Genomic DNA, 25,703 nt, shown 5'->3' with positions numbered 1-25,703 from the left:
TTCTATAGCTAAAAATTTATTTCCTCTTTGGCTTCTTTCAGGATTTTTTTCTTTATCTTCGAATATGTATAGTTTTGTCAGGCGAGTATATTCTCCTCAGTTCTGTCTCGTCACAACAAAGATTTGAAGTGATGGGCATTAAAGCCCTTGGTGCTTCACAGCTCTTGGGTCTTGGACAGACCATGTTGTAGCTCTCAGGTCTAGAACAGACCATGTTGTAGCTCTTAGACAGATCAGTGTTACAGCTCTGTGTTACACCTCTATTTTATTTAGAAAATAGCAGGAAAATCCATCCTCGAGGCTTGAGGGCATGCCGACCCAAAGATGCGAAGAGAAGAGAGTGGGGGAGCATGTGAGCGTGCAGGAGAGAGAGAGAGAGAGAGAGACCTGGCCCTTTGGCTCCTCTTTTTATATGCTTTTTCCTCCCCCATGGGCCTGCCCTATGTAAACTGGTCTAGCCAGGAGTGCTGTTTGTTCCACCTGAGGTCCTCACTCCAGTCCTCAGACCTTCCTTTGTTCTATTTTCGCAGGCTTTTCCCTTGTCTTTTAGCCACTGCCATTTTGAACTCCTGTTTCCTATTCTAAATACCTAACAGTTTGAATATGATATGCCTAGGACTAATTTTTCTTTTTTTTGTTTTTGTATTGTCCTGCTTGCTGCACTGAGCTTCCTCCAAAAGAGGTGTTGTATCTGACATTGATTTGGGGAAATTCTCAATCATTATTTCTTTGACTATTTCTTCTTTTCCTTTCTTCTCCTGATATTAACGTAAATCGTATGTTATATCTCTTGCCATTTTCCCACAATTCATGTATATTCTGTACATTTTATTTAGTTTTTTTTTTCCTAATTAAAAAATAGCTTGGGATGTTTTTTTATCATCATATTTTTATGCTCATAGATCCTTTCTTCAGCCATGTCCAGTCTACTTCTGTGCCCATCAAAGGCATTCTCATTTCTCATACACATTTTTGTATCTCAGATTTCCTTTTTATTCTTTCCTGGTGTTAGGTTGGTTTATTTTCTCTCCCTCATTTCTTTTCTCGAGGTAACAAAGATTTGGAACAACAGACTAATTGCAGCTTAGGCAGGGTTTCTCAATTCCTGTCTCGTTTAAGACCAGAAATTATAAAACTCCTAGAGGAAAACATAGGCAAAACACTCTCCGACATAAACCACAGCAGGATCCTCTATGACCCACCTCCCAGAATATTGGAAATAAAGGCAAAAATAAACAAATGGGACCTAATTAAAATTAAAAGCTTCTGCACAACAAAGGAAACTATAAGCAAGGTGAAAAGACAGCCTTCAGAATGGGAGAAAATAATAGCAAACAAAGCAACGGACAAAGAATTAATCTCAAAAATATACAAGCAACTCCTGCAGCTCAAATCCAGAAAAATAAACGACCCAATCAAAAAGTGGGCCAAAGAACTAAACAGACATTTCTCCAAAGAAGACATACAGATGGCTAACAAACACATGAAAAGATGCTCAACATCACTCATTATCAGAGAAATGCAAATCAAAACCACAATGAGGTACCATTTCACGCCCATCAGAATGGCTGCTATCCAAAAGTCTACAAGCAATAAATGCTGGAGAGGGTGTGGAGAAAAGGGAACCCTCTTCCACTGTTGGTGGGAATGCAAACTAGTACAGCCACTATGGAGAACAGTGTGGAGATTCCTCAAGAAACTGGAAATAGAACTGCCATATGACCCAGCAATCCCACTGCTGGGCATACACACCAAGGAAACCAGAATTGAAAGAGACACGTGTACCCCAGTGTTCATCGCAGCACTATTTATAATAGCAAGGACATGGAAGCAATCTAGATGTCCATTAGCAGATGAATGGATAAGGAAGCTGTGGTACATGTACACATGGAATACTACTCACCATTAAAAAGAATACATTCGAATCAGTTCTAATGAGGTAGATGAAACTGGAGCCCATTATACAGAGTGAAGTAAGCCAGAAAGAAAAACACCAATATAGTATACTAACACATATATATGGAATTTAGTAAATTGGTAAAGATAACCCTGTATGCGAGACAGCAAAAGAGACACAGATGTGTAGAACAGTATTATGGACTCTATGGGAGACGGTGAGGGTGGGTTGATATGGAAGAATGGCATTGAAGCATGTAAATTATAATATGTGAAACAAATCGCCACTCCAGTTTTGATGCATGATACAGGGTGCTCGGGGCTGGTGCACCGGGATGACCTGGAGGGATGGAATGGGGAGGGATGTAGGAGGGGGGTTCTGGAAGGGGAACACATGTACACCCATGGTGGATTCATGTCAATGTATGGCAAAACCAATACAATATTGTAAAGTTTAAAAATATATAAACTAATTTAAAATAAAAAAAATTAAATATATATAATGACTCCTTAAAAAAAGAAAAGAAAAGACTGGTTACAGCTCAGTTACAGCTCAAGCAGACAGATCTTTTATTGAACAGACAGAGGATAGTACACTCCTGAAACTTGGGAGCAGACTGGCCCCGAATGTGTGGCCACGTTTCCTCTTGACTTTCCCTTTTCCTTGTATCCTCCTCTTGGTTCTGCCCTGTGCAAAATGCAGAAGCGGGTATGCTCAAGGCCAGGCCGGAAGGAGGTATCTGAGCACATGCAAAATAGGGCTTTCACATATTCACTTGGATGGGCATGGACTGAGAGTTTTGATTGACAACAGGCTCTACTGCATGTCTTTCCTGTAACTCAGTCTGTTATAATCAGGTATATGTATGTATAGAATATTTATGAACCCTTAATGGGCTCCTAGCTGCCTAAGGTTACTTGAAGTCATAGCTGTGCATTAAGGGCACATGTGTTGGAGTCAAAGAAGCCCCTGTGTTTCCTCTGTATCCACTGTGTGCCTAGGGGGCATATGCAGGAGTTGGAAAAGTCTCTGTGGTTATTTTCATAGCATAGCTGTGTGCTCACTCACCTGGGTGTATCTGGGTTGGGGTTTAAAGATCAGCTTGCATCCTTTTCAGCTAGGCCATCTCTCATTACTCATGCCAAACTTCTACCTAACTCTCTGCTTATATTATCTGCCTTGTCTACTCTTGCAGTTTGTCTACTTTTCTCATTAAAGCCTTTACCATATTAATCGTAGTTTAAAGGCAGTACTTCTGTTGTTCTGACTGTGATTCTGATGTTTACTCACTTTCTTTATGCTTTTTTTGCCTTTTAGTATGCTTTGTAATTTTCTGTTGACATGTGAACATGATATGCTAGGTTAAAAGGACTATGGTAATAGATCTTTAGTTATGTGGTAGTAAGGGGGTGGCTGCATCAGCTATAGTACCAAGATTAAGTCTCAGTCTTTTGTTGAGCCGGTATCCCTGGGCTGTGAATTTCACCAGTGCCTCTCAGTTGATTATTGCCCCTGTAGGTAGAACAAGATGGCTAGAGTAGGCTGGAGTTGGGTATTTCCCTTTCCCTGGGTAGGGTGGATTTTGTAAAACCCATTGGGTTATTTTTTGGTAAAATAGTTTCTCTTAAGGTCAGGCCATGTTAAGAAGAGCAGAATGCTATTGTATATTTCAAAATGGTTAATATCCCCCTCCTCCTGCTAGAAGAATAAGGGGATTTTTCTTTAATATTCACTGAAAACCTAGTAGAGCTTCCTAGAGGTAACACTCCCAAGTGTGTGAGTTCTATGACTGTGTCGCCTTGGAGTTTTTAACTTGCAGAATTGTCTACACTGAATCTCTAGCAATTTGTCAGTTACAAGTTAGATTTTCATACCCTGGATTGGTTCCCATGGAGGTTTCTGCTAGTAGGTTTCTGCTTTTCTAAGTTCTGGTTCTCAGTATCTACTTGTCTAATTTTCGAGGCAGCCTTTGGGCTTGCGACCTCACTTCTCTGATGTGTCTAAGAAGAGGTTTTTTTGTTTTTGTTTTTTTTTTTCAATTTGTTCAACTTTTTATTTTTTGTTAACATGGAGTGGGGACTTCTAACCTCCTTAAATTACCAGACTGGAAACCTGAAGTATCAATAGCCTTTCTTCATTAAAAAAAAAAAAAAAAAAAAAATTAAGATCCAATTGCCTACAAAAATGAACAAGATATAATTACTAAAATTACTAACACCATTAGTTGTATTTCCACATAAGAGGGTTTTTATTTTTAAACTATATATAATATCTGAGATTGGGCTAATTTTCCAGTGTAATATTTTATGATTTGTAAAATTACTTTTTGACATCTTTCATTCCTCCTTTTTTGTTGCAAGTATTTTATCTTCATTATTTCTCTGTAGTTTAGTTTCTTTTGAAAGATAATAGTAATATTATTCTAATTTTGGCGTGATGAAATATAACATACGTTTTAATTTAAATAATCAAATTGGATTAAGCAATTTTTATTTTATTATTTGAAAATTTCATTGAAAGATTTTATTGTAGGAAAGTCCAGCCAATTGTGAAACAATATAACATGTTATCTTATAATACATTAATCTCATTGCTGTATGTTTGTACTGCTTAAATACAATTGATACAACTCTTTTAAGTATAATTTTTAAAGTACATTTTTAAATAGCTATTTCCTATAATTGATGATTTTAGGATTCTTTTTTTGCTTATCTTTTGAAACATTCATAGGTATTCTTTGCTTAAAACATTAAATAATCTGGCTGCTATAATATTAGGACAATCTATAATCTGTAGACATAGTTTTTCTTCCTGGTATGTTTATATGTTTTCGAAACACAACGAATTTATGAAATTTACTCAGTTTTGTTAGCAAAATATTGTGGTCGATAAAGAAGACTCTCAAAATTTTTCATGTCATAGATGTTTGTATTGTGGTCTTTTATCTTTTGATTTATCCATTAATGGAACTTGGTTCCATTTTTCTTTAAGAATGCACTGAATTTGAAACTGTATCTTCATTGCAAAATATGTGAATAGATGCATTCTAAATGTAATATGGAAGGGACACATACTTTATCAGTCTGAAAGTTGTATAGCATCGTACAGTCAATGTAAGCCTCATGAAAAAAAAGTATTGTTATTTCATTTTTCTTATTTTATTGTATATTTCATAAATCTTGGACAGATATTTCTATGTAACTATATGTATGCTGTGTTCTCAGTTGCTTGTTCATGTCCAACTGTTTGTGACTCTAGGCTGTAGCCAGCCAGATTTTTCAGTTCATGGGATTCTCCAGGCAAGAATAGTGAAGTTGGTTACCACTTCCTCTTCCAGGGGATCTTCCCTGACCCAGGGGTTGAACCCACATCTCCTGCATCTCCTGCGTTGGCAGGCAGATTCTTTACCACTGTGGTACTTGGGTACACAAAATGTTTTTGATCCTTTTCTTTTACTATATTTTTATGTTCATTCATGGCCTCTTTTTAATAAGTGATAAACACATAAATTTTTTAAGGGAAAATAGAGTATTGAAAATGTATAAAAACATACAAAACCATAGTTACAAACATACAAACATAGCTACAACATAAACATAGTTAAAATAGCATTTTCCAACGTAAGATCAACATACAAGTGGTAGAATGTGAAAATATTAGGAGCAGGCATATGAGCAATCTTCTTTTTTTACTTTTAATTACTACTTACTTATTGTATGCCATTAGAAAAATGTTAATACATCCAAGTCTTAATTTCATGAGAAATAGAAGAATATGTTAAAAAGAGTTATGTCTTACAAAGAAAAAGGCTAAGTAAGTGATAGTATACACTGTGTGAAGGTACAACAAAACTTAAGATGTCAAGCATGAAAGTCTGAGAAATAGTGAGTTATGAGTCAATAGCGGTATTACAACAACATTTCCTTTTGTAATGCAATTATTTTCAGTAGCCTGACTTCCTAGTGTATTTAGTTATAACTCACAAAAATTAGCTTGATATGTATTAGCTAAGATCAGGGCTTCCCAGGTGGCTCAGTGGGTAAAGAATCTGCCTGTAGGAGAAGCAGGTTCGATCCCTGGGTCAGGAAGATCCCCTGGAGAAAGGCATGGCAACCCATTCTGGTATTCTTGCCTGAGAAATCTCATGGACAAAGGAGCCTGGCAGGCTGCAGTCCATAGGGTCGCAAAGACTCGGACATAACTGAAGCAACTGAGCGACACACACACACACAAACACACACACACACACACACACACACACATAACTGAAGCGACTGAGCAACACACACACACCGACGCACATACACACACACCCTAAATTCAGGTTCAAGTGAAAGTCTCAGAGTTCATACTATCACACAAAGAGTGAAGAAAGACAAAAACCACTAACTTGCATTTATCCAGTGAAGCAATTTTGGTGCAAATGCTTTGCAACCTCAAATTATTGCACACACAAAAGAAATGAAGGCACATACGATGACTTATCCTGGAAGTTATGTATAGGCTGAACCCTGTAACTCTTGTGACTAATCTCTCCTCTCTCACGCCCTGTGACATAAAACCATTTGTCTTAGAGCTGCTGAATCTTATTGATGCCTTCCTATTATCACTATATGCCCAAATTATTAGTGTTTGAAGAGGAAGTAATAGAAAAGGTACTTGATGTAAGCTTAAAACTTGTACTTTGTAAATCCCTGAACCTTTGACATGTAATCTGTTTCTTTCTTCCACTACATGAGATGACGAGCACCTGCTTGGTTTCCCAGATGGTGCTGGAATCTCTTCTTCAGATTTGTTTGGTTCTATTTATTCCTTCATCATATATTATTTGGTTAATACAGTTATAAAAAGAAATTCAAAGTCTACGAGATAGTTATTTTTCTTTTTAATGACAAATATATGAAGTGATTTGCCTCTTAACCTCAGGGAAGTTTCCATTCATAAATCATAGCCATTTAAAGATGAAAGTGATCTTAAGGATAATCTTCGACTGATTTCCTCTATGATCGACTTTTAAAACTAAGAATTATTTTTTGCCACTCAGTAAAATATAATAGTCACTTGCCTCTCATGTGTGACTACACATACATTATCTGCAGATTAAGAGGAAGAAGAAAGGGAAAAAGGAGGAATGAGAAAATCTCTTTTGGGGGGAAAATTGTCTTAGTATAACATCATGCACATATGGAACTTTGTTGTCAGAAAGATGTAGACTGCTGTATGTGGTTGGAAAAAGAGAAGCTATTTGATTTGCAATAGAAAGAATAGGGTTATTTGTGGATATAGAAAGCCAGGTAAAAAGGACATAGTTCAAGCTGAAAGAGAGAGGTGAGGTTATACAGTACTACATATTAGGTTGTTAATGATCTTACCTGATGATATAAAATCTTACTTCTTGTTTCTGGTTTTGAGTTGGTGGTGGTAAGGAGAAGGGGCAGAACTCCATCCAGAAGGACGATACGGTGTGTACAAGGCACAGTACTTCTAGGACATGAAAAGCAGAACATAATTTAAGGATTGAGTTGAATAAATATTTGCTTGTGGCGGTATGATAGACTAGAAACTCTGGAGCAATCTTTTGCTATAGAACAACTAGATTTTGCATAAATCATACCTTTTTTTTTTTGTCCCCTCAAGGACCATCTTCTACCATTATCTTCCAAAACAAATAAACAAACCAAAGTGTACAGATCCAAAGCTCAAAAAGTATGCCCTAGGAGATGGAAGGCAGGGATACTTTCAGGCAGATGTTCAAAGAACCGCTGGCATTCAGATGAGTGCTTTGAGCCCACTGTGGTGGTGTATACGAGCCTGGTACTACCATGTCCGCTTCAGAGGGCAACAGAAATTTTGCCAAGTTTGTGGTATCCACCCTCTCCGGCTATAAGGAGAAGAAATAGAAACATCCTACTGAAGACTTTCAAGATTCCCACAGATTTTTAAGCTCAGAGAACTCACAAAAAGCATCAGGCACAGGGGGAGACAAGCCACCATGAATGAGAGTCAGCAGAAACAATGAACAGATTCAGGTTCACAAAGACATCAGATACTGGATCTGTTGAAATCAGGATATAGACAGCCTATACGTGAAATAGTTAATAAAGGATGAAATCATAAAAGTAAGCATCAATAAAAATGGAATTTTAAAATGAAAATTACAGTTAAAAAATTGAAAGAAATTAAATTGAAGCATTAAGAAGCAGATTAGATATAGGACTAATGAATAGGAAATAGATATCTGAAATTTTTAAAAATTGAAGTATATTTCCATTACACTATATAGTTTTCAGGTGTACAGTATAGTGATTTGATATTTTTATAGATTATACTTCAGGCTTCCCTAGTAGCTCAGTTGGTAAAGAATCTGCCTTCAATGCAGGAGACCCTGGTTTAATTCCTGGGTTGTGAAGATCTGCTGGAGAAGTGACAGGCTACCCACTACAGTATTCTTGGGCTTCCCTGGTGGCTTAGCTGGTAAAGAATCTGCCTCCAATGTGGGAGACCTGGGTTTGATCCCTGGGTTGGGAAGATCCCCTGGAGAAGGGAACAGCTACCCACTCCAGTATTCTGGCCTGGAGAATTCCATAGACTGTATAGTCCATGGGGTCACAGAGTCATTTTATAGATTATGCTTCATCTAAAGTCCTTATAAAATACTGACTATATCCCTATATGGTATATTACAGTGTTACATCTTATTTATTTCATGCCCAGTAGTTTGTAACTCTAATCCCTTTTCCCTAACTTTCATCTTCTGTCAACCCTCTCTCCTATGGTAACCACTAGTTTATTCTCTGTGTTTGTGAATCTGTTTCTGTTTTGTTATATATGTTCATTAGTTTTATTTTTACAGGTTCCATATTTAAGTGAAAATATACTACATATGCTTTATTGGACATAATATACTCCAGTTCCATCCATGTTGTTGTAAATGCAAAATTTCTACTATTCAATAGGTTACCTTTTTGTTTTGTTGATGATTTCTCTCATACTGCAAAAGCTTTTAAGTTTGATGTGTCCCATTTGTTTAGTTTTTGGTTTTGTTTTCCTTGCCTGAGGAAACAGGTCCAAAAAAAAATATTGCTAAGACCTGTATCAGCGAGTGTTCTCCCTATGTCCTCTTATAGGCATTTTACAGTTTCTAGTTTTACATTTATGTTTTTAACAGGCTTTGAGTTTATTTTGAGATATAGTGTGAAAAAATGTTCTCATTTCATTATTTTACATATTTGCTGTTCAGTTGCTCAGTTGTGTCAGACTCTTTGTGACCCCATGGACTGCAGCTCTCCAGGCTTCCCTAGCTTCACCATCTCCCATAACTTGCTCAAACTCATATCCATTGAGTTGATGATGGCATCCAACCATCTAATTCTCTGCCATCCCCTTCTCCTTCCTTCTATCTTTCCCAACATCAGGGTCTTTTCCAATGAGTCAGCTCTTCATATCAGTAGCCAAAGTATTGGAGATTCAGCATCAACCCATCCAATGAAAATTCAGGCTTGATTTCCTTTAGGATTGACTGGTTTGATCTCCTTGCAGTCCAAGAGATTCTCAAGAGTCTTCTCCAACACCATAGTTTGAAAACATCAATTCTTCAGGCTCAGCCTTCTTTATGGTCCAACTCTCACATCCTTACACAACTACTGGAGAAACCATAGCTTTGATTATATCGACATTGTTGGCAAAGTAATGTCTCTGCTTTTTAATGTGCTATCTAGGTTTGTCATAACTTTTCTTCCAAGGAGCAAGCATCTTTTAATTTTATGGCTGTAGTCATCATCGGCAGTGATTTTGAAGCCCAAGAAAATAAAGTCTATCTCTGTTTTCATTGTTTCCTCATCTATTTGCCGTGAAGTGTTGGGACGGGATGTCATGATCTTAGTGTTCTGAATGCTGAGTTTTAAGCTAGTTTTTTCACTCTCCTTTTTCACCCACATCAAGAGGCTCTTTTGTTCCTCTTCACTTTATGCCATAAGGGTGGTGTTATCGGCATATTTGGAGAAGGAAATTGCAACCCACTCCAGTATTCTTGCCTAGAGAATCCTGTGGACAGAGTAGTCTGGTGGGCTGCTGTCCATAGGGTCGCATAGAGTTGGATATGACTGAAGCGACTTAGCATGATGCATGCATTGGAGAAGGAAATGGCAACCCACTCCAGTATTCTTGCCTGGAGAATCCCAGGGATGGAGGAGCCTGGTGGGCTGCCATCTATGAGGTCGCATAGAGTCGGACACGACTGAAGCGACTTAGCATCAGCAGCAGCAGCAGCATATTTGAGGTTATTGATATTTCTCCTGGCCATCTTGACTTCAGCTTGTGCTTCATCCAGCCTGGCATTTCACATGATGTACTCTGCATACATGTTAAATAAGCAGAGTGACAATATATAGCTTTGATGTACTCCTTTTCCAATTTTGAACCATTCTGTTGTTCCATGTCTGGTTCTAATTGTTGCTTCTTGACTTGCATAGAGGTATTCTCATCTCTTTAAGAAATTCTTTTACATATAGCTGTCCAGTTTTCTTTGCACCAATTATTGGAGAGACTGTCTTTTCCCCTTTGTATATTCTTGGCATTTGTGTCATAGATTAATTCACAGTATGTGTATGAGTTTATTTCAAGGCTCTTTGTTTTGTTTTTGATCTATGTGTCTGTTTTTGTACCAGTACCTTACTGTTTTGATTAGTGTAGTTTTGAGTATAGTCTGAAATCAGGGTGTGTGATACCTCCAGTTGTGTGTGTGTATGTTTTCCCCTCAAGATTGCTTTGGCTATTTGAAGCCTTTGTGGTTCCGAACAATTAGTATTAATTGTTCTAGTTCTGTAAAAAATGTCATGGTTATTTCGATAGGCATTGCATTAAATCTGTAGATTTTTTATGAGTGGTATGAATGTTTCAGTTGTATTAATTCTTCTAATCCATGAACCTGGGATATCTTTCCGTTTATGTTTTGTCTTCAATTTCCTTCATTGGTAGCTTATATTTGTCAGACGATAAGTCTTTTGACCTCCTGGATTAGATTTATTAGTGGGTATTTTATTTTCTTAAAAGTGATTTTGAACAGGCTTACTTTCTTCCTCACTATTTCTGATAATTCATTATTAGTGTATAGAGATGAAATAGATTTCTGTGTATGAATCTTGTATTCTACAACTTGAATGAATTCATTTTTTGTAATAACTTTTTGGTGTAAACTTTAGGGTCTCCTGTATATAGTGTCATTTCATTGGCAGATAGTGACAGTTTTACTTTTTCCTTTCTAATATGGATGCCTTTTGTTTTATTTACTTGCCTGATTGCTGTGATTAGGACTTCCAATACAGTGTTGAATAAAATTGGTCAGAGTGAGCCTGTCTGTCTTGTTCCTGATCCTAAAGGAAAAGTTTATAGTTTTTGAACATTGAGTATGACATTAGCTGTGAGTTTGTCATAAACCTGTCATGTCTTTCATTATGTTGAGATATGTTCCCTCTATATCAAATTTGTTAAGAGTTTTTTATCATGGATGAATGTTGAATTTTCTCAAATACTTTTTCTGTATCTATTGACACGATAATTTTATTTTTATTCTTTATTTTGTTGAGTTTCGGATATTGAACAATTCTTGTATCCCTGGGATAAATTCCACTTTGTTATTGTATAGATTCAAGGGACTAGGTCTGGTAGACAGAGTGCCTGAAGAACTATGGACAAAGGTTCATAATGTTGAATGGGAGGTGGTGACCAAAACCATCCCCAAGAAAAAGAAATGCAAGAAGGCAAAGTGGTTGTCTGAGGAGGCCTTACAAATAGCTGTGAAAAGAAGAGAATTGAAAGGCAAAGGAGAAAGGGAAAAATAAACCCAACTGAATGCAGAGTTCCAGAGAATAGCAAGGAGAGATAAAAAGTCCTTCTTAAGTGAACAATGCAAAGAAATAGAGGAAAGCAATAGAATCAGAAAGATTAGAGATCTCTTTAAGAAAATTGGAGATACCAAGGGGCCATTTCATGCAAAGGAGAGAAATTGCAAGAGATTAAGAAGAGGCGGCAAGAATATACATAAATGCGCAAAAAAGGTCTTTATGACCCAGATAACCACAATGGTGTTGTCACTCAACTAGACAGAGCCAGACATACTGAAATGTGAAGTCAAGTGGGCCTTGGGAAGCATTACTAGGAACAAAACTAGTGGAGGCAATAGAATTCCAGCTGAGTTATTTCAAATCCTAAAAGATGGTGCTGTTAAAGTGCTGCACTCAATATGCCAGCAAATTTGGAAAACTCAGCAGTGGCCACAGGGACTGGAAAAGATCAGTTTTCATTCCAATCCCAAAGAAAGGCAATGCCAAAGAATGTTCAAACTGTCGTTCAGTTATACTCATTTCACATGGTAGCAAGATTATGCTCAAAATCCTTCAAGCTAGGCTTCAACAGTACATGAGCCAAGATCTTCCAGATGTTCAAGCTGGATTTAGAAAAGGCAGAGGAACCAGAGTTCAAATTGCCAACATCCACTGGATCATAGAAAAAGCAAGGGAATTGTTTAAAAACATCTGCTTCATTGACCATGCTAAAGCCTTTGACTGTATGGATCATAACAAACCGTGGAAAATTCCTAAAGAGATGAGAATACCAGACCATCTTACCTGTCACCTGAGAAACCTGTATGCAGGTCAAGAAGCAATATTTATAAGTGGACATGGAACAATGAACTGGTTCAAAATTGAAAAAGGAGTATGTCAAGGCTGTGTATTGTCACCCTGCTTACTTAAATTATATGCCAGCCTTGTTGACTCACAAGCTGGAATCAAGATTGACAGGAGAAAGATCAATAATCTCAGATATCCAAATGATACCACTTTAATGGAAGAAAGGGAAGAAGAACTAAAGAACCTCTTGATGAAGGTGAAAGAGGAGAGTGAAAAAACTGGCTTAAAACTCAGCACTCAAAAAAATGAAAATGATGGAATCTGGCCCCATTACTTCATGACAAATAGGTGGTGAAACAATGGAAACAGTGACAGATTTTATTCCTTAGGCTCTGAATCACTATGGACAGTGATTACAACCACAGAATTAAATGGAGCTGTTCCTTGGAAGAAAAGCCATGGCGAACCTAGACAGCAGATTAAGAAATAGAGACATTACTTTGCCAACAAATGTACATATAGTCAAAACTATGGTTTTTCTAGTAGTTCTGTATGAATGTGAGAGTTTACAACCATAAAGAAGGCTGAGCACCGAAGAACTGATTTGAATTGTGGTGCTGGAGAAGATTCTTGAGAGTCCCTTGGACAGGAAGGAGATCAAACCTATCAATCCTAAAGGAAGTTAACCCTGAATATTTATTGAAAAAAGTGATGCTGAAGCTGAAGCTCCAGTACTTTGGGCATCTGATGAGAAGAGCTGACCAATTGGAAAAGACCCTGATGCAGGGAAAGGTTGAGGGCAAGAGGAGATGGGGGAGCAACAGAGGACAAGATGGTTGCATGGCATCGCTGTCTCAATGGACATAAGTTGGACAGGGAAACCTGGCATGCTGAAATTCATGGGGTCACAAATAGTCTGACACAATTTACCAACTGAACAACAACAACAATGATCCTTTTTAATGTTTTGTTGAGTTTAATTTGTCAATATTTTGTTAAGGATTTTTGCATCTATATCCATTAGAGATATTGCCTGAAGTTTTCTTTTTTTTCTTGATATTGTCTCTGTCTGGTTTTGTTATCAGGCCTTCTAGAATGAATTTGAAATTATTCCCTCCTCTTCAAGAGTTTGTGAAGCGTAAGTATTAACTCTCCCTTAAATGTTTGGTAGAATTCTCCTGTGAAACTGTCTATGCCTGACTGGACTTTTGTTTTGGGGGGGGATTTTTAAAAATTTAAATGATTTAATTAACTGATGTAATTTTAATGTTAGTCATTGGTCTGTTCAGATTGTCTATTTCTTCCCAGTTCCCTCTGGGAAGATTTTATTTTTCTGTAAATTTATCCATTTCTTCTAGGTTGTCTAATGTGTTGGAGTATAATTTCATAGTATTATAGTTGTTTGTATTTCTGTGATATCTGTGGTAACCTCTCCTCTTATTTTTAATTTTGTTTCTTTGGGTTATCTCTGTTGTTTTTTTTTTCTTGATTATCGTGGCTAGAAGCTTATTAGTTTTAGCTTTTCAAAAAAATAAAACCAGCTCTTGGCTTCATTGACCTTTTCTATTTATTTGTTTTTTGTTATTTATTTCTGCTCTGATCTTTATTACTTCCTTCGTTCTGCTGACTTTGGCTTTGCTTCTTCTTCTTTTTCTAATTCCTTTATATGGAAGGAATATGAGTTTTTCTTATTTCTTACAGTTGATCTTTATTGTTATAAACTTCTAGTTTAGATCTCTTAGACCAGCTTTTACTGTGTCCCATAGATTTTGGAATGTTGTGTTTTTATTTTCATTTGTTTTGAATTATTTCCTTCTTTCCTCTTTATGTTTTCATTTACCTATTTTTTTGCACTTGTTTGTATTTTTTCCATTTTTCATCCTGTAATTGATTTCTGATTTTATACTGTTGTGGTTGGAAAACATACTTGATATAATTTCAGTCTTCTTAAATTTGTTGAAATGTTTTTGTGGTTTACCATGTGATTTGTGCTGGAGAATTTTCCACGTGCACTTGAAATAAATGTGTATTCTGGAATTTTTGGATGGAATGTCTTGTAAATATCTAAGTCCAGCAACTAATGCTTCTGTTTGCCTATTGATTTTCTATGTGGATATTTTATCCATTGATGTAAATGGTGTGTTAAAGTCCCATAAAGTTTTTTTTTTTAATTACTGTCAGTTTTAATTTCTCCCTTGATATCTGTTAATATTTCTTTATGTATTTGAATGCTCCTATATTAGATCCATATATGTTTGCGAATGGCATATCTTTTTGTATTGACCCAGTTATCATTATATAATTTCCTTTTTGTTTTTTATTGATTTATTTCAAAGTCTGCTTTGTTAGTTGTGAGTGTTGCTACCCCAGTTTCTTTTTATTTCAATGTGCATGGAGTATCTTTTCCATCCCCTTATTTTCAGTATGCATGTGTCTTTAGCTCTGATGTGAGTCTTACAGGTAGCACATCAGATGGGTCTTTTTTTTTTTTTTTTTTTTAATTTAATCAGCCATCCTACTTCTATTGAATGGAACATTTAGCCCATTGACTCTTAAAGTGATTATTGACAGATGTGAACTTATTGCCATTTTATTACTGTGAACTGGTTGTTTTGTAGTTTTTCTTTATTCTTTTATTTTTTAAGTCTCTTCCCTTGTGATTTGATGGTTTTCTTTGGCATTATGTTTTTGTTCCCTTCTAATTTTTGTATATCTATCATAGGTTTTTAATTTGTGGTTACCATGAAATTCATATATATTGATCTATATCTACTTATTTTAAGCTTATAGTAATTTAAGTTCAAACACATTCTAAGAGATCTATACTTTTATTACTCCCTAAATGTTTTGTGTTTTGCCATACATCTAAAAAATTTTATTTATTTATTTATTTTTGACCATACTGTGTCTTCACTGTGGTGCACAAGCTGAGTAGTTGTGGTGCATAAACTCAGTAGTTGTTGTGCATGGGCTTAATTGCTCTGAGTTACATGGAATCTTCCTGGACCAGGGATTCGAACCTGTGTTCACTGCATTGGCACGTGGTAGATTCTTAACCACTGGACCACCTGGGAAGTCCTGTTTTGTGATTTTAATTTTGTACTTTGCATCCTCATGTCTAACCCTTAATTGTTTATTGTTGTGATAGTTGATTTTACACTTGTCTTTTAACCTTAATATTAGCTTATTTAAGTGATTGATCCATTGTCTTTACTATATATTTGCCTTTACCAGTGGGATCTTTCCCTTCCTACATCTTTTTATTTTTTGTTATAGCTGTTTCTTTTTCAGTTAAAGACACCCTTTCTAGTAAAGTCACTTTAGTAGTGATGCACTTGTTAAGTTTGTGCTTGTCTGGGAAACTCTGTATCTTTCCTTTAGTTATGAATGATAATTTTGAGGGTAAAGTATCCTAGGTTATAGGGTTTTTTTTGCTTTCAGTATTTTAAATATATCTTGCCACTCCTTTATGGCCTGCAAATTTTCTGCTGAAAAATCTTTTGATAGCCTTATAGTGGTTTCCTTGTCTCTTATTTTTTCTTCTTGCTGCCTTTAAAATTCTCTGTTTAAGTGTTCTTATTTGTACCTTTTGATTAACTTTATCCAGTTGTTCCTCCTCCTAACCTCCCACCTTTAGTAACTAGAGATTTGATCTACTATCCCTTAATTTTTATATTACCGAAGATTCCCCATATTACCTTCCTGTTTTTAAGTTGCATTTTCCTGGATTCTTTTTCTTTTTTATTTCCTGTGGCAATTTGATAAATATATTTTCAAGTACCATTGATGAAAAGGTGGAAGATTCATAACTTTCTGATGTTTAATATATGGATTTTTTTATTCTATCTTCCAATTGGTTATCAAATTGTTGGGTACAAAATTTATCATTTGAACCTTTAAGAAATTAAATTGTTTCCTGATTGTTGTTTAGCATCCAGTGTTGCTAATGAGACAACTGATGCTCATGCAACATAGTAATATTTTTGAGTTATTTAACTAATATATTTCTACTTAGATAATACCTTGCCATTCTTTGGTAATCAGTGGCATCCACTTCAATGGGAGGGTAATTCAATCTAGAAAATAGTGATCTTTTGCTCAGTTTAGGGGTCTCAAATTACACTTCTTCAATCCACATGAAGAAAATTATCTTGAAAGCCCAAACTTGCTGAAAAGAAAAAAAAAAAATTACTTCCTAAATTCCAGAAGTTTTTATTTACATAATCAGAACAAGGTTTACATATATTAGAGCTTAAAGTCTAAAGATAAACTATAATGAAAAATAGTGCTTCCCAGGTAGCACAGTGATAAAGAATCTGCCTGCTAATTCAGGAGACATGGGTTTGAGTCCTGGGTTGGGAATTTACCCTGGAGTAGGAAATGGCAACCCACTTCGGTATTCTTGCCTGGAAAATTCCACTGACAGAGGAGTCTGGTGGGCCACTGTCCATGGGTCAAAAAGAGTCTACCATGACTGAGCACACACGCACATAGTGAAAATAATATATTTTAGAGTTATAGTCTCATCGTTTAGAAGTATAGATCCATTTGAGCTTTAGAAGCTTAGGCAAGAGCAAAAATCAAATGAAAGAGAGAGGAGAAAGGAGGTGAGAAATAGTCTTGATAGCATCTTTGTGTGTTGACTTTTTACATATTGAATTTTCTCACTATTTTTTTCCACCTAGCATGGAAACAGTAGAGTAGCCTCAGTAACAAAAGTGTGTAGATGGAAGAACCTGAAATATCACTCCAAGTTGTCTGGGTCCCCCATGTAACTGGTTTGGTGTAAAGAAATTTTGACACACTTTGGGAAGACAGGTAAAGAAGTGTCAAGACAATCGAATTGTTTTGAAAAAGTCTGGAGTAATAGTAGGTAGACTGCAGAGAATGAGAGTGCAACAGAGACTGTGAAATTTGAGTAAGAGTTCCAGTATAGGGCTCTTGAAGACTGACAGATCAGACTCTGATTTAACAGACACCAGCACAGGAAGGCTCATGGCCTGGGGGAAGAAACAGCTCAGTAGAGACCAGAGGATCCACAGGATAGCATGTAGAACAGAGACCTTCCCCCACTTCTGCAACAGAATGTGCAGCAGCTCAGCTGCTATTTAGAGAGCACTCAAGTACTCTTGCCTGGGAAACCCCATGGACAGAGGAGCCTGGTAGGCTACAGCCCATGGGGTCTCGAAGAGTCAGACACGACTGAGCGACTTCACTTTCACTTTTCTCTTTCATGCACTGGAGAAGGAAATGGCAACCCACTCCAATATTCTTGCCTGGGGAATCCCAGGGACGAAGGAGCCTGGTGGGCTGCCGTCTATGGGGTCGCACAGAGTTGGACATGACTAAAGCGACTTAGCAGCAGCAGCAGCAGCAACTCAAATTGCCTTAAAATAATAAAGAGATTTATTGACACACACTACTTAAGGACTGCAGGTAGGGTGGGCTTCAAGGTGTTTTCTTGTCTCTTTCACCGAACATGATGCTGCCAGTTGTGCTCTCTGTGTTGACTTCATCCGCATGGTGGTTAGCTAGATGGCTATAGACGCTTGGGCCTCCTATCTATGTAGGCTTTTGACCAGCGAAAGGGAGTGACCACTTGTTTTATGTGTCTCTCTGAGGGCAGTGCTGCTTTTCATAAGAAATCTCTGGGGAATTTTCCCCTGAATTTTATGTGTCTGAAGTTTTACATGCTCCTCTCTGAATCTATCATTGAACCAACTGGATTTCCATAAGTTGAAGGGGGCATGGTATAGACTTTCTCATGTTTTCATGGATTAGTACACCCAGAGCTTCTTCCCGGTGGGAGAGGGTTACTGATGTGAGAGCCACAGTAATTCCAGTCATCTTCAGATAATACATGAGGTAGAAAATGGGTGAGTGGAAAAAAAACTCTTGGGAACTGAGAAAGAGCTTGACAGGATATTTGTAACTAAAATTACTTAATGTTCCCCACAAAATGACTCATTTAAAGCAGTTTGACATTTAAGTGCATGTATATGCCTTCATATTTTTCAAGTCCCCCATCTAGTCTTCGCCAATGAGGATCCAAAGTTCCTCTTTTTTCCCCCCTTACATTTGATTTGTACTATGCTAATTATGACCTGGTTACTCTAGTTTTCTTTTTGTTGCTTTGTATGTTGTATATTTTCTTTCTTTGGAAACTTTTAGAATCTCTTTTTCCCTTAACATTCTAAAATTTCACAAGGCTCTATCTAGGTCTAGATATTTTATTAATTTAGACATATGTCACTTTCTGAGTGTGCACTTTTAATGCTACATTTCATGTTTTTATATGAATTTTTATAATTTCTAATTCTTTTTTATGTATTTATTGTTAGGTATCGAACCTTTTCAATACCTTTTCAATCCTGGTATTGAACCAGGATTCCTTGGTAGCTCAGCTGGTAAATAATCCACCTGCATTGGAGACCCAGGTTCAATTCCTAGGTCAGGACGATCCCCTGGAGAAGGGGTAGGCTACCCACTCCAGTATTCTTGGGCTTCCCTGATGGCTCAGTTGCTAAGGAATCTGCCTGCATTGTGGGAAACCTGGGTTTGATCTCTCGATGGGAAGATCCCTTGGAAAAAGGGATGGCTACCCACTCCTATATTCTGGCCTGGAGAATTCCACGGACTGTACAGTCCATGGGGTCGCAAAGAATCAGACACAACAGAGCAACTTTCACATTGAACCTTTAAGATTGAGCCTCTATTTTTTTTTCTCTTATGTTTCTCATCTTGTCTTTTGTAATATATTTTGAGACATTTCCTACAATTTACATCATAGACTTTCTATTCTTTAACAGTTATGTATTTTAATTTCTAGGAAGTTTTTCTTGTTCTCTTTTCATCCCTTTTTTTAACATCTCAATCTTACTTGATATGCGTTTTTTCTTTTATCTCTGTAATAAAATCCACTACAAAATTGTAAAATATTTTCTTTTGTTCCCTTCATTATTCTGAGACTTATTTTTTAATAATTTGATTTGCTTATTTTTGGCTGTGCTTGGTCTTTGTTGTTTAGTAGGCTTTTCTCTAGTTGTGGCAAATGGTGGGAGCGAGGGGGCTACTCTCTAGTTGTGGTTCTCCAGCTTCTCATTGCGGCAGCTTCTTTATTGCAGAGCATGGACTCTAGATGCATGGGCTCCAGTAGTTGTGACTCCTGGGCAGTCTTAGCAGCTGTGGCACATGGGCTTGGTTGCTCCGCAGAATGTGGAACCTTCCCAGACCAGGGACAAAACCCGTATCTCCTACATTGGCAGGCGGATTCTTTACCACTGAGCCACTAGGGAAGTCCTCTGTTTATTTTTGACTTCCTTTTTCAAACTGTCCCTGTGTTTAAAGATCATAATTGTCCATTTATATTGAAAGTGGAAGAACCAGATTGACTTTTCTTAGGTGGCTCTGGAATTCCTCTGCTCTCTGTTTCCTGATATGGCACTCAAATAGGAGGAAATGTGAATGAGGAACCGTCCTTTGGGGGGAATTAAGTCCATAGTCAGGTTCTATTTAGGGTGAGAGGATGCCGTGACAGCTTTCAGGCATGGAGCTGGTGTATGAATCTGGGGTAACAATGCCAAACCTAAAAGCAGAGCTTCTGTTCTGTTTAAAAGTTAATTTACAGAAAAGATATTTGCTTTTTTCCTGGTCAGAAACACTGCTTTGCTTGCTGCTCTGAGAATAAAATAGGATTTATCCATTAATTTCTTGTATGTTCAGCTAATGCCACCCTCTGTATCACTCTATAATATCAGCTGACTCTGAGATGGAATTTTCTCCTGGGTTCCAATGGACCTGTGCTCTCATCTCAGATACAGCCCCTCACAGCATATACTGGGATGCAATTCCTTCCTCTTTAATTCATCAAGTAAAAAACACAGTTGGTTCCTCCAGACATGTATTGAGATTGTATATTTGCTTGATGAATCTCCTTTACATTTTCCTGGCTGACATTTTACAGTTGTATACTGTCATTCTGTAGAGACCTGAGAGACTGACAGATATGCTCAGCACAACAGATATTTATTGTTCTTCACCTTTGTGCCAGATCCTATTCCATATATTTGGCACTGAAGTAAAAATCACAAATCCCTCCTGGCTCAGAAGGTAAAGAATCTGCCTGCAATGTGAGAGACCCAGGTTCAGTCCCTGGGACGGGAAGATCCCCTGGTGAAGGGAATGGCTATCCACTCCAGTTTTCTTGCCAGATAATCCTATGGACAGAGATGCTTGGCGGGCTACAGTCCATGGGGTCACAAAGAGTTGGACATGTCTGAGCAACTAACACTTTCACTTTCACTTCTAAAATAGGTTTTAGACTGACAAATCAATGAGTGGAGTTGGGGGTGGTGGTGAGATCAGGGAACAATTTTTTAAGAACAAAAAATTTATCTGAAGGAGTAGTAAATTATCAGAAAGAAGAAATACAAAGTGCTTCAATGTCACCCAACGTGAGCCAGAGAATCTGGCTAGAGCATAAACTGTTTAAGAGAGGAAAGATGGCTAGGAGATAGGCTAGGCAGGGTGAAATAGGATTCAGTGGCAGAGAGGGTGAACAACAGTGCTGCCAGCAGAGGCAGAGGATAGAGAATTGTCTGTATTTTGGGGGAAACAGAAGAAAATAGTTGGCAGGACCATGAAGATGTGAGATAGAAAGACCAAAGGCTCTGATAGTGCTGTCAGTTTTGTTGACAGTTTTGACTGTTTTTCAAAGAGTAATAGAAAGCCTTTAAAAGCTTATAATCGATGGAGTAACAGCGAGCATTTCAGAAAGCTCACTCTGCTGACATGAAAAATGAGTTAGAGGGAAACGAGCCTGGATAAATGGAGGAAAACTTTAGGAGATTCATGTAGTCTTGACCTTGACCGGTCCTGGTCTAGGATCTTGATAGTGGTGATGAAACCAACTGGAAGGATTTGGTAGATATTTGGTAGGGGGAGACTTAGTAGAGGTTTTTGACTTTTTCCCTATGAGAAATGAGGAGAAGGAAGGATTCAAAGATGATCCTCAATCAAGCTGTTCCATCTCACGGTCTAGAGTGAAACCTGGAATAGGGTCGGATATGTAGGGAAAGTGCAGTTACTAATGATTTTTTCAATGTGGGGTATTTTGACTCAGCTGAACCAAGAGTCAACAAGAGAAAGAAAAGCTGATCAGAATTTCTGAGGTGGGGGTTCAGGTCCAGTGCCACTGGTGTTCTCAGCTGGGTTGCCCTTCATATGGATACCCGAAAGGGTTTTTCCCCCCCACCAAGGATGAAAAACTATCTGGACAATCTTAACTGAAACCGTAATATGAATAAAATACTTTATGCCAAGTTGAAAGCCAAGCTGTTTAATACAAATAAACAAAAATAAATGATTTAAATTAGAATTGTTATCTAGAATTCAAGATGTATATTAATAGAATGATAAAGAGGTAGATGGGTAGTAAGACAAAGTTTCTAAAATGGCATATTAGAGGGTTTGTTTTTTTTTAATGGTGATGGCCCAGTCTCATATGTGTTTGTGTATGTGTGTGTACACATACACATACAATGTTTTCTTAATGTGGTTAGGAGAATTGGAAAACTTAGGAGAAGAAACTAAGGAGTTAAGAGGACAATAATAACCAAACACCTATTGAGTGCAAACAATGTGCCAGGTCCCGTTCTAGGTGTCTCTCTCGTGTGAAATCTTCTAATCCTCATACACAGGAAGGTAGGTGCTATTAGCATCCAGTTGCACCAAGGAGGACACTGAGGCACAAAGCCGTTAAGTAATTTTCGCAATTTTGCATGTTTAAAAATTGGTGGAATTCGGATTTGAACCTTGGCAGTCTGACTCTGGATTTCAGCTAATTATCTATCACATTATATAAGCTTTATATAAATACATACATATCTATACATGACATAGTCATAATATGCAATCAGATAACTTATCCTAGGTCTATACATGGTAGAGCTGCTAAATAGAACAGTTAAATGCTTGACTGAATGTGCAGATGCTTTCACTGATATGACATGAAAATCAAATTAATTAATATATATGACACATATATATCTAAAGTAGTATACATTAAGTTGTGAATGATGATAGAAAGGGAAGCCCACCTGTATACATCATGTATTTCTTTGATTAAGAAAAGAGGGGGAAATAGTTAAACTATTAGTGAATTTGCAGGACAGGCCAAGAAAGGGATATTACTATTTTCCAATAGCTCCTAGATATATAGGCACAGTGGAAGCAGTGACCTTAAAGTGACAGAAGAAGTAAAAAGAATTTTGAAAATTTTTCTTTTTATGTTTGGTATTTTCATGTGTGAGTTGCTCATAATATGGGCATTGCTAAATGCAGCTATCCCTGTTTTTATTTTAATCTTTTTAATACGATTTGATGTATATAAAATTGAAACCTGTCTACATAAATATGAATTTTAAATTTTTTAAACTAGAGAAAGTTTAAGATAAAAATATCCATGTGCATATATTCAGGGAAAAAATGTAGTCATTTAATGCTGCCCATGGGCAGTTTTGAAAGTATGAACATAAATAAGGATTTAATTTTCTCACTCAAATATTTTCCTAATTTGATGAACAAGCTGAAAAAGTAGAAATGACAGCCATTTGAACGATCTTCCAGAAAAGCTTAAAAGGGACCTCAAAATCTTATTTTTTTTCTTAAAGGCAACTCTCTGTATGTGTACCCAGACATAAATACATTTTGTAATTGAAGTTAAAGCCATAGAATGTTGCCTTAAACTCAGCCATCCCATTAGCTGTAAAGAAAAGGATAAACTGAATCAGGGGCCCTTGGGAAAATTTAAGCAGGGGGCATAATTCATAGCCTCCAGGAGACAAAATCTATTTATGTAAAAGTGTAAGAACAGATGAGTCAGGAGCATAAAAATATCAGAAATGGGAAAAAAAAAAAATCCTGGACTCTAGTAGGGGCAGAAGATTGACCTAAAAACAAACTGGGTAGACTCAAGTATCCCTCATGCTTCTCATACATGTTTGTTTTTTGGTTTCAACTTAAAATTAGTGACATGAAAAAAAAAAATATTTAAATGAAATACCAAATCACCCGCATGTGACTCACAGCAAGTAACAAACAAGACAGACATTTGTCACCATTAAACAGCTCCATGATATTTGTTATTTACATAGTGTGCAGTTACCAAGGAGGGTTTTCACAAAAGTAAAACATTAAAAGTAATTTTAAGAATTATAACCAATTCATGGTTACCATAGATAGGCAAAAATATTTATTTTATAATTTTGTGAGTTTCTATGTGAACACTTTCCTACCTAGAAAATTGATATATGTGTGGATGAATATGCACACTTGTTTTGAAAGACAACCTATTTACAGAATTGATTCCCATGCCCTTTGGCTAGTGCCTAGTGTTTACGTCCAGCTGGATAACTTACTCCTGGTCTGTCTATAAATAGTGGAAACATGGGATAGAGTAGTCAGGCGCCTGACTGAATTGTGTGTGTGTTTTCATTAATGCACCACAGAAAGTAATTTGACTAAAAACATCTCTTGTAGCTTTTAATAGTGTGGTAGTTAAGTTCAAATTATATTTAAATTTGTTTTCTAGAATTATTTCTCAACCTTGAATTGCATAATTTAGCATAGAAACCTAGTCAATTTGCTCAGACCTGAAGGTTTGCTCTGATAATCCAATTTATAAAACCTCACTTAGGAGATTTCTATTTTATTTTTTATTAAAACTTCTACTTCCAAAATACACATGTTCAACATTTTTTTTTTTTGAGACCTTGAGGGTAAATGTTACTGGGCACACTTGCTACTTTCAGTATTATTAGAGTTAATTGAAACAGCAAAATAATTAGTGCTCTTCAAGCTATTGTACACTCCATATTTGGAGACATGGCTTTCTTTTAAACTATGAAGGTTTTCTTGGTTTTCTTTTACTGCATGTTATAGTTCTTTTCTTGTCATAAAATTAATCACAAGATCTTGTAGCTGTTAACTGTGCATTGGTGTCTTTTGGGCACACATTTACGAAAAACTTGCATCAACTCAAATAAGCAGTTAAACAAATAAGCAAGTAGAAAGACTGATTAAAAGGCTGCTAATGTGCTCACATAATCAGAGCTCTTGGAGCAGGGGCAGGTAGCTTGGGGGACTCAGCTGCAGGACCTAGCAAAGCTTCTCTATAGATCTGTAGCCTGAAAATTATGGTACAAACACCAAACACCATTGCCTGCAAGCTAATAAGCTTTTGTTTTGTTTAAGTTTTGAATAATTAGAAAACTAAAGATAATACTACTTTGTGACACAGAAGAATTATATGAAAATCAAATTTCAGTGATCGTAAATAAAGTTTTACAGAAACATACTTCTACCCATTCATTTATGTATCGCGTGTGGTTGCTTTTGTGCTACAATGATGGGATTATAGTGACAGAATTGTTTGCAGAGAGCTTTGCCTACAAAGCTGAAAATATTTATTTCTGGGCCTTTACAGGGTAGTTTTGCTAACCCATAGACTAGAGAACTCACTTAAGATAGCTAGTCTTTAATCTCTCTTGGTAGTCGTGTCTCCAGCCATTTCAAGTAGCCAGGAGAAAGAGTCTGAAAAGCTTAGTAAACTTCGATCAGGTTTTCATCCCCTGACCTATGACTGTTGGTGGGAACATTGGTTTATAACTGGACCAGCCTTGACACTACTGAAGCAACTTGGCATGCAGCCTTGTTTTGTGTGTTTAAAGTAGTGGGATCTACAAACTGAAGGGAGGACCCACACGAAAGCCTCTGAGCAAACAAAAATAATGACCATTTCAACACTACAATCACATGATCCTTTCTCTCATTTCTTTGTTAATGCAGCCTTTATTTCAGAAGATCAACAAGCTCTTACTAAGTACATATCTTATATGTTCTTTTCATTGGATCAGGCATCAGATAGACATAATGAAATAGTTCCTATTTGAAGCTATTTGAGGGTTTCAAATTAGGAAGACAGTTATTCAAAAACAGAAATAAAATACCATGTGATAAGAACTACAGAAGAGATATAAACCAAGTGGAAGAAGAGCAAAGAGAGAGGAATAAAAGTGAATTTACCTTAGAACTCTAACATTATAAAGAATGTATGCGTATATATATATATATATATATATATATATATATATATATATGCCTATATATAGGCTTATATA

At 36.7% G+C, this 25,703-nt stretch overlaps 1 long non-coding RNA gene across 1 annotated transcript in view; it reads left to right on the top strand.

Moving 5' to 3' along the window:
• The window catches only part of LOC145525362 (uncharacterized), a 273,796-nt gene that overhangs the window by 141,793 nt on the left and 106,300 nt on the right, over nucleotides 1-25,703 (top strand). Inside the window, exon 3 of the long non-coding RNA XR_014068136.1 lies at nucleotides 13,611-13,663. This is a non-coding gene — a long non-coding RNA (uncharacterized LOC145525362). The remainder of the gene's footprint in view (nucleotides 1-13,610; nucleotides 13,664-25,703) is intronic.

This window comes from Giraffa tippelskirchi, chromosome 11 (assembly GCF_054371585.1).
Source record: "Giraffa tippelskirchi isolate mGirTip1 chromosome 11, T2T-mGirTip1v1.2.pri, whole genome shotgun sequence".
Taxonomy (NCBI): domain Eukaryota; kingdom Metazoa; phylum Chordata; class Mammalia; order Artiodactyla; family Giraffidae; genus Giraffa; species Giraffa tippelskirchi.
Note: the sequence above shows the minus strand (reverse complement) of the source record. Positions and strands in the feature narration are given on the sequence as shown.